Source organism: Pteropus medius, unplaced genomic scaffold (assembly GCF_902729225.1).
Source record: "Pteropus medius unplaced genomic scaffold, Ma_sr-lr_union100, whole genome shotgun sequence".
In the NCBI taxonomy this organism is placed as follows: Eukaryota; Metazoa; Chordata; class Mammalia; order Chiroptera; family Pteropodidae; genus Pteropus; species Pteropus medius.
The window spans coordinates 2,022,419-2,035,388 of record NW_024340851.1 but is presented as its reverse complement, the minus strand read 5'-3'; positions in this window follow the sequence as shown (position 1 = coordinate 2,035,388).

Sequence of the window (12,970 nt, the reverse complement as noted above, 5' to 3'; positions counted from 1 at the left end):
GTGTGTGTGTGTGGGTGGGGGGCTGACTGCAAGTGCAGGAAGAATATCCAGTTGGCAAAGTTGTAGCATACTGCAGCAGAAGAGACTTGTGACTATCCCATCAACAATCCCACCCAGGCAACTCAGGAGACCTTTGTCCTTCCTTCCCTCCCTTGTCCACTGTGAGCTCTGTAGAGCTGGGTTTCAAGCCCCTGTCAGCAAGTTGACACTTCACTTCTAGCCTTTGGGATGAGAGCTTCTAAGAGACCAAGTTCTGACACTCTGCAGAGACATATAGTTATCAAGTGTTTGCCAAAACCCCACCTTAGCAAGCATACAGATGGACAAAGCTCTAGGTGTATGCTGCCTGGGTAGATGCTGCAGTGATATTGAGCTTGGGACAAATATTGACATTCCAAAAAATTTCCATCTTTTCTCATGACTTTAGCAGGTTCACACAACTCCTGGTGGCTCTTAATAAGCCAGACTTGGGAAACAGAAGAGAATAAGGGCTTGACTTTCCACAGGTCAGGTGATCTTGGCAGTATTCTGGGGAGACACTGGACACAGATGCAAGGGGTCTCTAACAATAGTCACTGTCATTTTTTGCAGCTTGTTATATCTTAACTTTTTATATACATTATCGTATTTCTCACAGCAACAACAAGAAATGAGGTAGGTAATTTCTTCCTCCCATTATCCAGATTAAGTTATCAAGCCTAGAAAAATTACATTAATGGTAGAGCCAACTGCCAATCTATAATGCTGCAGTGATTTTCCAACGCCACTGCTTAGGCACCAGGAAGTAAGTAATTTCTAAACCTTCTATCATTACAGTCCTTTTCTGCCCAAGATCCCCACAATGATATAAAGTTAGAGAGGCTATGTAGGGGCTATGGGCAAAACCCAGCTTCAGCCTCTCAAGGAGGGCAAACTCCATTCTGTTTGTCAAGATTTTCTGGCCTCCTCTCTCCATGCTGCCATGGAAGAGAACCTTTGAGTCCCAGTAATTTGAAGAGCTGGTGCCTTCCAAGCTCTGCAGGGAGCCTAGCTTTCATCCAGACACTCTATGGCTGTCCTGCATTCTAAAATGAGCCCCAAAGTTTGAGGACAGTCTGCTTCCACTCATCAGGGCCTTCAAAAACTCCTTCTTATTATAGGAAATTACTGTCTGGGGCAAAATGGCCTTTTCACAAAAAAATATTTTAGGAAATCAAAGCATGAAGTCACTTTCTGCTGTGTTCCTCTGAGTATTACTTAGTGATATTACCCCACCTACGGTAAAGCTTCCTACTATCCTCCTGGACCAGCATGATCTTTGAATGATCACAATCCATATGAGGCCAACGATTTATTAAGACTTTGACTTTGTGAGAAACGAAGAACATTTCGGACTTAGTTTCTCTTGCTAGAATGTATCAAAATGTCACTTGTATTTTTAAATTGGGAACTTTAAGCAGTGTATTTTGTCCATTCTCAGAGAAGGATGATACTGAACGTGATTAATGGAAAATTATGGACTAGATTTTTAAACAACATTCTCTCTTTTATTGAGCATCATTGCTTAACTGTGTCCAGAGTAACCCTACATCTATTTTCAAAATTACAAGTAGCCAGTTTCAGGTGAAATTAGCACAACGGCACTTAGGAAGCCCAATGAAATGACTGAAATTTAGGTGGCAAACAATTTTTATTTTATTAATTTTGCATATACATATTAGCCTTTTAAATGTCATTATTTTAAAGGGATCTTTGGACACTTATTAAAACTCCTTTGAAATTAGAAGCAATTATAAGACTTTTTTTCACTGTAGTAAATCTTAAGTGACCACCACTTTAGAGAAACACAATATACTTTCCCATTCAGCACTGTGAATGACACCAATTGTTGAGACAAAGTGATGTTGAAAAGATGGCATTCTAATATATAAGATTTTGTGGTGTATGAAGTATATAATAATATTAAAATTAATTTTCTAAATTTAAATATTCCAATTTATTTTCAATACTTTTATTTCTCAATACCTAAGAATAATCTGTTGTGTCAGTTAAAATATTTATGCTTTAATAAAATGTAAGCTATAGACTTTATACAATCTTAATACACATGCCTTGGATTAAAATTTTCAATGAAAATTATTAACACAATGATGTAAGTGGATATTTCACATTGCTGGATTTACTTTTAATATTTAAAAACCATGTTTATTTGACGAAAACCACAGATTGAAAAATTACCAATCTCTTGCTTAAGGTCATCCCAAAAACTTAAGTGGACTGAACAGCAGATCTAATTGATTGAGGAGAGGTTGGTCACAAGGACAGGTGCCACAAAACGATTTTATCAAAAGAAAAAAAAAAACCTTGTTACTGTAAGTGGAAAAAAACTAACAACTTTTATTGCAATTAATGGAGGTATTGTAGGGATTCAAATTCAGAAAACTTTAAAAGGGAAAATAAACTTAAGTATACAAAAGCTAACCATACTTCCAAGGTCTTACTACAGTGCATTTAATAATCTCTGATTAAAATATAAGGGCTTTCTTAGATAGCAGAAAGTTTTGATGATAATGTCAAGTGTATGTTACCAGTTAATATTCCTGTAACTTTCTTGATTTCTGCAAGAGCAATTACTATCTCATAGGATTCTTATAAGAAAAAGATAATTATTATGAATACCTGACACTTAGCAAACTTTTATTGAACACTTACTACTAACAAAAACAACATTGCTCATTGACTTCTATTACAACCAGGATTTTGACATTGATATGATCCACTGATTTTGTTTGGTTTTCACCAGTTTTATGGACGTCTGTGTGTGTATGTGTGTATGTGTGTGCAACTAAGTATGTATTTGGGTCCATGCAATTTTATCATAGTGTAGTAGGTCTGTGGGATTATCACCATAGTCAAGATATAGAGCAGTTCGATTTCCACAAAGACTCCTCATGTTGCCTTTTCATAACTACACCCCACTGTCTCTATCTCCCACACCCATAAATAAAATATACAACATGTAACTTTTGGGGATTAACTTTTTTCATTTATAATACTTTCTTGGAAATTCATCCAAATTGTGTGTTTTGATAGTTTATTCCTTTTTATTGTGGTATACCCATGGTATGAATGTATACAATTTATTTAACTATTCACCTATTGAAAGACATTTAACTGTTTCCAGTTTTTGGTGATTAAAGGTAACAAACAAACAAGAGAAACAAACAGAGACACATGGACAAAGACAACAGTTTAGTGGTTACCAGAGGGAAGAGGGAAGGGGGAAGTTAGATAAGGATAAAGAGGATCAAATATATGGTGATGGAAGGTAATTTCACTTAGGGTGGTGAACACACAATGCGATATACATATAATGTATTATTGAATTGTACACAAAACCTGTATAATTTTATTAACCAATGTTACGCCAAAAAATTTAATAAAATAAAAAAATAAATCTGTTACGAACATTTGAGTATAGGTTTTTAAAAACTGCTCATTCCTTCCATCACTACTCTTGCTTTTATTTCTTCCACTTGCCCACCTTCTTGGATTGTTAAAGATTCAACTCCAGTTTCGTCAGTAATTAACTGGCCATTCATTACATTTGAGTTAATAGGGAGCATGGCAGGTTCTGATTCATCTGATCAATGCGGTGAAGGGATTAATCTGGTTATTAGTTATAAATAAATAGAAGTTTACTAGCTTCTTATGGAAAGTAATATTCAGTCTTTAGCTATTCTTTTTTGAAATTGCTGAGAGGGAGAGAGCTAAAAAATACATTTAAGAAGTAGGAAGATCATATCTCGAGTGGACATAAAATAGTGTTTTATACAAGTTTTTACACTCAAATATCATTAGTAAAAGTTAAAAGAATCAAATAGTGTTACTTTGTGCATTTTTGTTCTTTTTCATTCTTGTTACCATATATTTAAATCCCTTTACCAAATTTGCCTTCCCTCCACCCTGTCTCCTCTATCAGTTTGTTTCTGTTTTCTTTGTTAGTTTTTAAAATTTTTTTTTGTTTTATATTCCACCATGAGTGAAATCATGTTTTTTGTTCTTTTCTGACTTATTTCATTTTGCATAATACACTCAAGTTCTATCCATTTAGTCATAAATTACAATATTTCATCTTTTTAATGGCTGAGTAATACACACACACACAACATATATTATATATATATATGTTGTATGTGTGTGTGTATTTATATATATATATATAATCTTCTTTATCCAGTTTCTAATGGACACTTAAGTAGTTTCTATATCTTAGTTATTTTAAATAAAGCTGTAATGAACATAGGGGTACATATGTCTATTCAAATTATTTTCATATTCTTCAAATAAATATCCAGAAGATAAATTTCTGCATCATATAGTAATTCTCTTTTTAATATTTTAAGAAATTTCCATACTGTTTTTCAGTGTCGGCACCAATTTACAATACTACCAACAATGCATGAGTGTTCCCTTTTCTCCACATCCTCTTCAACACTTGTTATTTCTCCTTTTTGGTAATAGCCATTCTAACGGGTGTGGGAAGATATTTCATTGTGGTTTTGATTTGCATTTCCCAAATAACTAGTAATGTTGAACAGCTTTTCATATGCTTTTTGGCCATCTATATGTCTTCCTCGGAAAAATGTCTATTCAAATCTACAGCCCATTTTTTAATCTAATTGTTGTTGTTGTTGTTGTTGAGTTGTGTGAATTCTTTATATATTTTGGATATTAACTCATTATCATTTGCAAATATATTCTCCCATTCAGTTTGTTGTCTTTTTGTTTTGGTGAGTTTTCCTTTACTGTGCAGAAGCTTTTTAGTTTGATGTAATTCTGTTTGTTTATTTTTGCTTTTGTTTCGCATGCCTTTGGAGTCAAAATTGCAAAAATATCACTGAGACCAATGTCCAGAAGCTTAGTGCTTATGTTTTTTATATGCGTTTTATTGTTTCAGGTCTTACATTAAAGACTTTAATCAATTATGAGTTAATTTTTCTTTATGGTGTAAGATGGCGTTCTAGTTTAATTCTTCTGATTATGGCTGTCCAGTTACCCCAACACAATTTAATGAAGAGATTTTCCTTTCTCCATTGTATATTCTTGGATCCTTTGTCATAAATTTGTTGCCCATATATGTTTGGGTTTGTTTCTGGGCTCTCAATTCTGTACCATTGGTCTGCATGTCTGTTTTTCTGCCAATACCATACTATTTTAATTACTATAGCTTTGTCATTTGGTTTGAAATCAGGGATAGTGATACTTCTGGCTTTGTTCTTTTTTTCTCAGAATCTTTTGCTACTTGATGTCTTTTGCGGTTCAAGGGTTTTTTGCTGTTGTTCTATTTCTGTAAAAAATGCCATTGGGATGTTGATAGGGATCACACTGAATCTGTGAATTGCTTTAGGTATTATGAATACTTTAACAATGTTAATTCTTTCAATTTATGAACACAGAATATATTTCTTTGTGTCTTCTTCATTTCTTTCAACAATGTCTTATACTTTTCCATGCAGAGGACTTTCACCTCTTTTGTTAAGTTCATTCCTAGGGATTTTATTCTTTTTGCTATGATTGGAAATGGAATTGTCTTCCTCATTTCTCTTTCCGATAGTTTGTTGTTAGTACATAGATATATAACAGATTTTTGTATATTGATTGTGTATCTTGCAATTTGACTCTATTCCTTTATTATTTCTAATAGTTTTTTTGTGTAGTCTTTAGGGTTTTCTACATATAATATCATGTCATCTGCAAATATCAGTTTTACTTATTCCTTTCCAATGTTTAGTATATGTGCTACCAAAGTGAGCACTCTTCCTTTCCAAGTTTGATGCCTTTTTTTTTTTGCTTAATTGTTCTGCCTAAGACTTCCAGTACTGTATTGAATTAAAGTGGCAAGCATGGTCATGTAGTCTTGTTCCTGACCTTAGAGGAAAATGTTTGTTTATTCACTGTTGAGTATGATATTAGCTTAGGGTTTGTATATGGCTTTTATTGTCTTTAGGTACTTGCTTTCTATATATAATTTATTAAGAGTTGTTATCATAAGTGGATGTTGTATCTTATCACATGATTTTTTTATATCTCTTGAGATAGCCATATAATTTTTATGTTTCATTGTGTTAATGTAATGTATCATATTGATTGACTTGTAAATGTTGGATCATCTTTGTATCCCTGGAATGAATCTCATTTGATCATGGTGTATGATCCTTTTAATGTAGTGCATTTTATCTGTTAAAATTTGTTGAGGATTTTTGCATCTATGTTCATCAGAGATATTGGCCTATAATTTTTTTTGTGTGTGATGTCCTTGTGTGGTTTTGGTATCAGGGCAATGTAGGCCTCATGGAATGATTTAGGGGGCATTCCCTACTCTTCAATTTTATAAAAGACTTTGAAGAGGAAAGATATTAAATCTTCTTTTTTACTAAATGTATTGGGATGACCTTGGTTAATAAAATTATATAGGTTTCAAGTATACAAATCAATAATATGTCATATGTATATTCCATTATGTGTTCACCACCCAAATTTAAATTTCCTTCTGTCACCATATATGTGACCCCCTTTCCTCTTATCTACCTACACTCTACGCCACCTCTCATTCCCTCTGGTAACTACTAAGCTGTAGTCTGTGTCTATGAGTTTTTGTTTGTTTGTCTTGTTCATTTTTTGCCTTCAATTTTGACTCTTACATGTGAGTGAAATAATATAGTTCTCAACTTTTGCTGTCTGGCTTTTCTTGCTTATGATGATACTTGCAAGATCCATCTAGAGTGACGTCAGAAACCTGGAGGAGTGAGAGACATCCCCAGATCTCTCCCCTTGAAAAAACAATAAGCTGAACATCGAAAACTCAATGAAAAACACCCAAACTACACACTAGCACGTGTGAGCATGGGAACTGCTCATAAGAGCTATCACAGGTCTGAACCCTGGGTGTCGGGCGGTAGACTAGGAGAAAGAAAGAAGTTGCCTCTTGCAGCTGAAGCTCCCTGTAGGAGGAGGAGGAGGGGAGTAGGTGCAGTGAGTTCCCTGAACAGCCCTGCCTGGGAGTTCTGTGAGCTCACCATGGCTGGCAGCAGCACCCAGTTATCAGGGCAGAAGTCAGAGAAATAGGGATGGCAGAAGAGCGGGGACAACAGAGAAGCAACAGTTGACTTTTACTAGCCACAGTTGCAAAACAAAAAAAGGCGAACCATAGCTCCCAACATCAACCCAGAGGGCTCTCATCCCATACCCTCCAAGACCAACACCATGGCGCCCCAGGGAAATCTGAGCAAACACTACTGAAACTGTCGCTAACACTGACAAAAACTGAGACTGAGGGTACTGAGCGTGATTAAACATCTCTAAGAAAAAAAAAAGACATTATTAAGACTTTATATGAAGCAGAGATCCAAGAGACTTAGACGTCTCCTATTGGAAACCCGAAGAAAAACACTTTCTTTGCAACAGGCTAAAGAGAGACCTTTATATAATAAATTTTCCTTCTGGAAAAAACAGCAGAATACATTTACATTAATTCCCAGGCAGAGAAATAGTCCATTAAACACCATGAACAACCAAAGCGACAAGGCATCTCAGAAAGAAAGAGAAAAATCTCCAGAAAATAAGCTTATAGGCATAGAAATATGCAACTTCAATGACAGAGAATTCAGGATGGTACTTCTGAAAAAACTCAGTGAGATCCAAAATGAATCATATCAATAATTTTAGGAATTGAAAACACAACTAGATGAGCAGAATGAATTCTTTAGCGAGGAGATTGAAACCTTCAAAAAGAACCGAATAGAACTTCTGGAGATAAAGAACACACTGGAAGAGGTGAAAAATGAAATTACAAGCTTGGGAAATAGAGTTGACCGAATGGAGGAAAGGATCAGTGATATCAAAAACAGAAATCTAGAAATAAATGAGAAAGAAGAAGAGATAAACCGAAGAATGAAAAAGATTGAAAGAGAAATACAAGAACTAGCTGATATCATCAGGAGAGGAAACATAAGAATAATGGGAATTCTCGAAGGGTAGGAAAAGGAGCAGGGATTAGAAAGCATTTTCAGAAAAATAGTTGATGAGAATTTCCTAAATCTTAAGGAATGAGCTGGATCTTGGAATTCAAGAAATCAACAGAACATTCAATTATCTCAACCCAAAAAGACCTTCACCAAGGCACATTGTATTAAAATTACCAAAAATCAATGACAAAGACCGAATTCTCAGGGCAGTTAGGGAAAAGAATATGGTAACCTATAAAGGAAAACCCATCTGACTTCTCAGCACAAACCTTACAAGCCAGAAAGGAGAGGAATCAAAATTCAAACTATTAAATGAAAGGAACTACCAGCCAAGAATAATGTATTCAGTGAAACTCTCCTTTACATATGAAGGAGAAATAAAGAACTTTTCAGATATATAAAAATTGAGAGCATTCTCAACTATGAGGCCTGTATTACAGGAGATATTGAAAGGGGACAACTCATCTAAAACAAAATGACAAAAAAATACATAAGTAGGAGTAAGGTGACTAGCAGGCTGATAAAAGCAGAGAAGTGAAATCCTTACTAGGAACAGGGCATTATAAGTTTTAAAATAAGAAGAGATTTGCTCTAGCAAGATAGTAATGAATGTTCAGCATACATAGTGACAAATTGAGACAACAATGACTGAAAAGGGGAGGAGACAAAGATCAAAATTCACAAAGGGGAATGGAGATAAGGCACGCACAGAAGAAAATGGACAACTTTACATATATTTGTAATGGTAACCACACGCCAAAGATTCAGAAACAAAGTATATAACATGAAAGAAGGACCAGAGGGAAAACCCACAAGGCAACCAAAATAAAGAAAACATAAACAACAAGGAGAAGGAAGCAAGGGAAACACCAAGCTACCAGAAAGCAAAAGATAAAATGGCTATAAGAAGACCTCATATCTCAATAATCACCTAAATGTAAATAGACTACACTCACCAATAAAAAGGCACAGAGTTGCAGATTGAATAAAAAAACACAACCCAAGAATATACTACCTCTGAGACACAGCTCAGATCCAAAGACAAATACAGATTCAAAGTGAAAGGATGAAAAATGATATTTCAAGCAAATGGCATTCAGAGAAAAGCAGTAGTGGTATTAATATAGAATGAAATAGACTTCAAAATAAAAAAGTAAAATAATAATACTGAGGGACACTTCATAACAATAAAGGGAATCATGCACCAAGAAGACATAACACTTATTAATATCTATGTTCCCTGTCAGCAATCCATGAAATATATAGAACAATTACTAACAGATCTAAAGAGAGAAACAGACCAAAATACTCTTGTAGTAGAGGACCTAAATACCCCACTGTCAGATATGGACAGATCATCCAAACAGATACATTAGGCCAACTGGACATAATTGACATTTACGGAGTCTTTCATCCCAAAACAGCTGCTTATACATTTTTATCTAGTGATAATGGAACATTCTTGAGGATCGACCACATACTGGGACATAGAGACTCAACAAATAGAAGAAGATTTAAATCATAACAACCATATTCTCTGATCATGATGCTCTGAAATTAGAAATCAACTCCACAAATACATGGAGATTAAACAACATACTACTGAAGAATAACTGGGTCAGAGAAGAAATAAAAGAGAGATTAAGAGATACATAAAATGAATGATAATGATATTACAACATATCAAATATTTTGGGACATGGCAAAAGCGGTCATAAGAGGAAAGTTCATATCATTACAGGCCTACCTCCAAAAATCAGAATGAACCTAAATAAACAACCTAACACTTCATCTAAAAAAAAACTATAAAAGGAAGAACAAAAGAAGCCTAAAGTCAGCAGAAGGAAACAAATAATTAAAATTAGAGCAGATACACATGAAATTGAAAAAAAAAATGGAAAAACTAAATGCAACAAAGATCTGGTTCTTTGAGAAGGTTAATAAAATTGACAACCTCCTGGTTGTCAATAGACTCACTAAAGAAAAAAGAGAAAATACACAAATAAACAAAATCAGGGATGAAAGAGGAGAAATTATGCATAAACTGTAGAAATAAAGGATTACACAAGAATACTATGAAAAAGTATATAACAACAAATTTAATAATCTAGAGGAAATGGACCAGTAATTAGAAAAATACACCTTCCAAGAATGAGACAGGATGAACTGGAAAATCTAAATAGACCAATCAGCAGTATGGAAATTGAAACAATCATCAAAACCTACCAAAAAGTAAAAGTCCAGGACCAGATGGCTTCACCAGCGAATTCTACCAAACATTCAAAGATGTAATATCTATTCTCCTCAAACGCTTCCAAAAAATTGAAGAGGAGGCAATATTTCCCAAATCATTTTGTGAGGCCAATATTACCCTGATACCAAAACCTGGTAAAGATAACACACAAAAAGAAAACTACAGACCAATATCTCTCATGAGCACAGATGCAAAATTCCTAAATAAGATACTGGCGAACTGAATACAGCAACATATTCAAAAGATTATACACCACAATCAAGTGGGCTTCATCCCAGAGGCATAGGGATGATTCAACATACACACATTGACTGTGATACATCACATAAACAGATTAAAAAAGAAGAATCATATGTTCATATCAATAGATGCAGAAAAAGCCTTCGACAAGATACAGTATCTATTTATAATCAAAACACTCACAAAATCGGTATAGAAAGAACCTTAATATAATAAAGGCCATATATGACAAGCCCTCAGCCAACATTATACTTAATGGTGAACAACTAAAACCCTTCTCTCTAAGATCAAGAACAAGGCAAGGCTGTCCACTATCACCACTATTACTCAATATAACATTGGAGGTCCTAGCGAGTGCAATCGGGCAAGAGAAAGATATAAAAGACATCAGAATAGGAAACAAAGTCCAACTGTCACTATTTGCGGATGATATGATTCTCTATATAGAAAACCCTAAAGACTCTACAAGAACATCACTAGAAAGAGTAAGCAAATAGAGTAAATTTTCTGGATACAAAATCAACGTTCAAAAATACATAGCATTCTTATACTCTAATAATGAAGTGTCCGATAAAGAAGTGGAAAAATATTTCCTTTTGCAATTGCAACAAAAAGAATAAAATACCTAGGAAAAAATCTAATGAAATATGAAGGACCTATATAATGAAAACTATAAAACCCTATTAAAAGAAATCGAAGAATATCCAAAGAAATGGAAAGATATTGTGTTCTTGGATTAGAAGAACCAACAAAGTTAAAATGAACTTATTACCTAAAGCATTATACAGATTTAATGCAATCTCCATCAAAATCCCATTGGCATTTTTTAAAGAAATGGAACAAAAAATTATCAAATTTGTATGGAAGCACACACACACACACACACAAAAACCAAATTGCTAAAGCCATCCTGAGAAAAAAGAACAAGGCTGGAGGCATAATTCTCTCTGACTTCAAATTATACTACAAAGTGACAGTAATCAAAACAGCATGGTATTGGCAGTAAAACAGACACACAGACCAATGGAACAGCATCTAGAGTCCAGAATTAAAACCATATTTATATGGGCAAATAATTTTCAGCACAGAAGCCAAAACTGTACAGTGGAGAAAGGAAAGTCTCTTCAATAAATGGTGCTGGGAAAACTGGAAAGCCACCTGCAAAAAAAAAGAAACTATAGTGTTGTCTATCATCATACAACAAAATTAACTCAGAATGGATTAAGTACCTGAATATAAGACCTGATACAATAAAATGCATAGAAGAAATCATAGGAACTAAATTCAAGGACTTTGGACTTAAATAGGATTTTATGAATTTGACCTTAAAAGCAAAAGCTAAAATAAATGAATGGGACTACATCAAACTAAAAAGCTCTGCTCAGCAAAAGAAACCCTTGACAAGGTAAAGAGAGAACCCTCTGAAAGGGAAAATATATTTGTAAGCAATGCTTCCCATAAGGGTCTAATATCCAAAATATACAAAGAACTCATTTGACTCAATAACAACAACAACAAAAAACAAATTATCCAATCAAAAAGTGGGCAGAGGACCTGAACAGACACTTCTCCTTTGTGGACATACAAATGGCCAACAAATGCGAAAAGATGCTCAACATTGCTAGCTATTAGGGAAATGGAAATCAAAACCACAATGAGATACCATCTCACACCTGTTAGAGTGGCTTTAATAAACAGTACAAGTAATAACAAATGTTGGAGAGGATGTGGAGAAATAGCAACCCTCATACACTACTGATGGGACTGCAAATTGGTACAGCCACTATGGAAAAGAGTATGGAATTTCCTCAAAAAATTAAGAATTGATCTACAATATGATCCAGCAATCCCTCTACTGGGTATTTACCCCAAAGACTTGAAAACTCATATCTGAAAAGATATTTGCACTCCAATGTTCATAGCAACATTCTTCACTTTGGCTAGGACATGGAAGCAACTAAAGTGTCCTACAGTAGATGGTTGGCTAAAGAAGCTCTGGTGCATATATATAATGGAATCTTACTCATCCAGAAGAAGAGATGAAATACTGCGAATTGCGACAATGTGGATGGACTTCAAGATAATCATGCTAAGCGAAATAAGCCAGACAGAAAAAGTTGAAAATCACATGATATCACTTATATGTGGGATAAAACTTAAAAGCAACAAATGAATAGGACGAACAGAGACTTATGGACATGGATAATGTACTAATGGCTACCAGAATGTAAGGGGGAGGGAGGAGGTAGACTGGGGAAAAATTTAAGTTAATTCTTCTATTAAATTAATTAATTAGTTAATTAATTTAAAAAATTCTATCCATGTTGTCACAAATGGAAGTAGTTCATCTTTTCTTATGGCTGAGTAATATTCCATTGCATATATGTACCACATCTTTATCCAATCGTCTATTGAAGGGCACTTTGGTTGTTTCCATGTCTTGGCCACAGTGAATAACATTGCTGTGAAT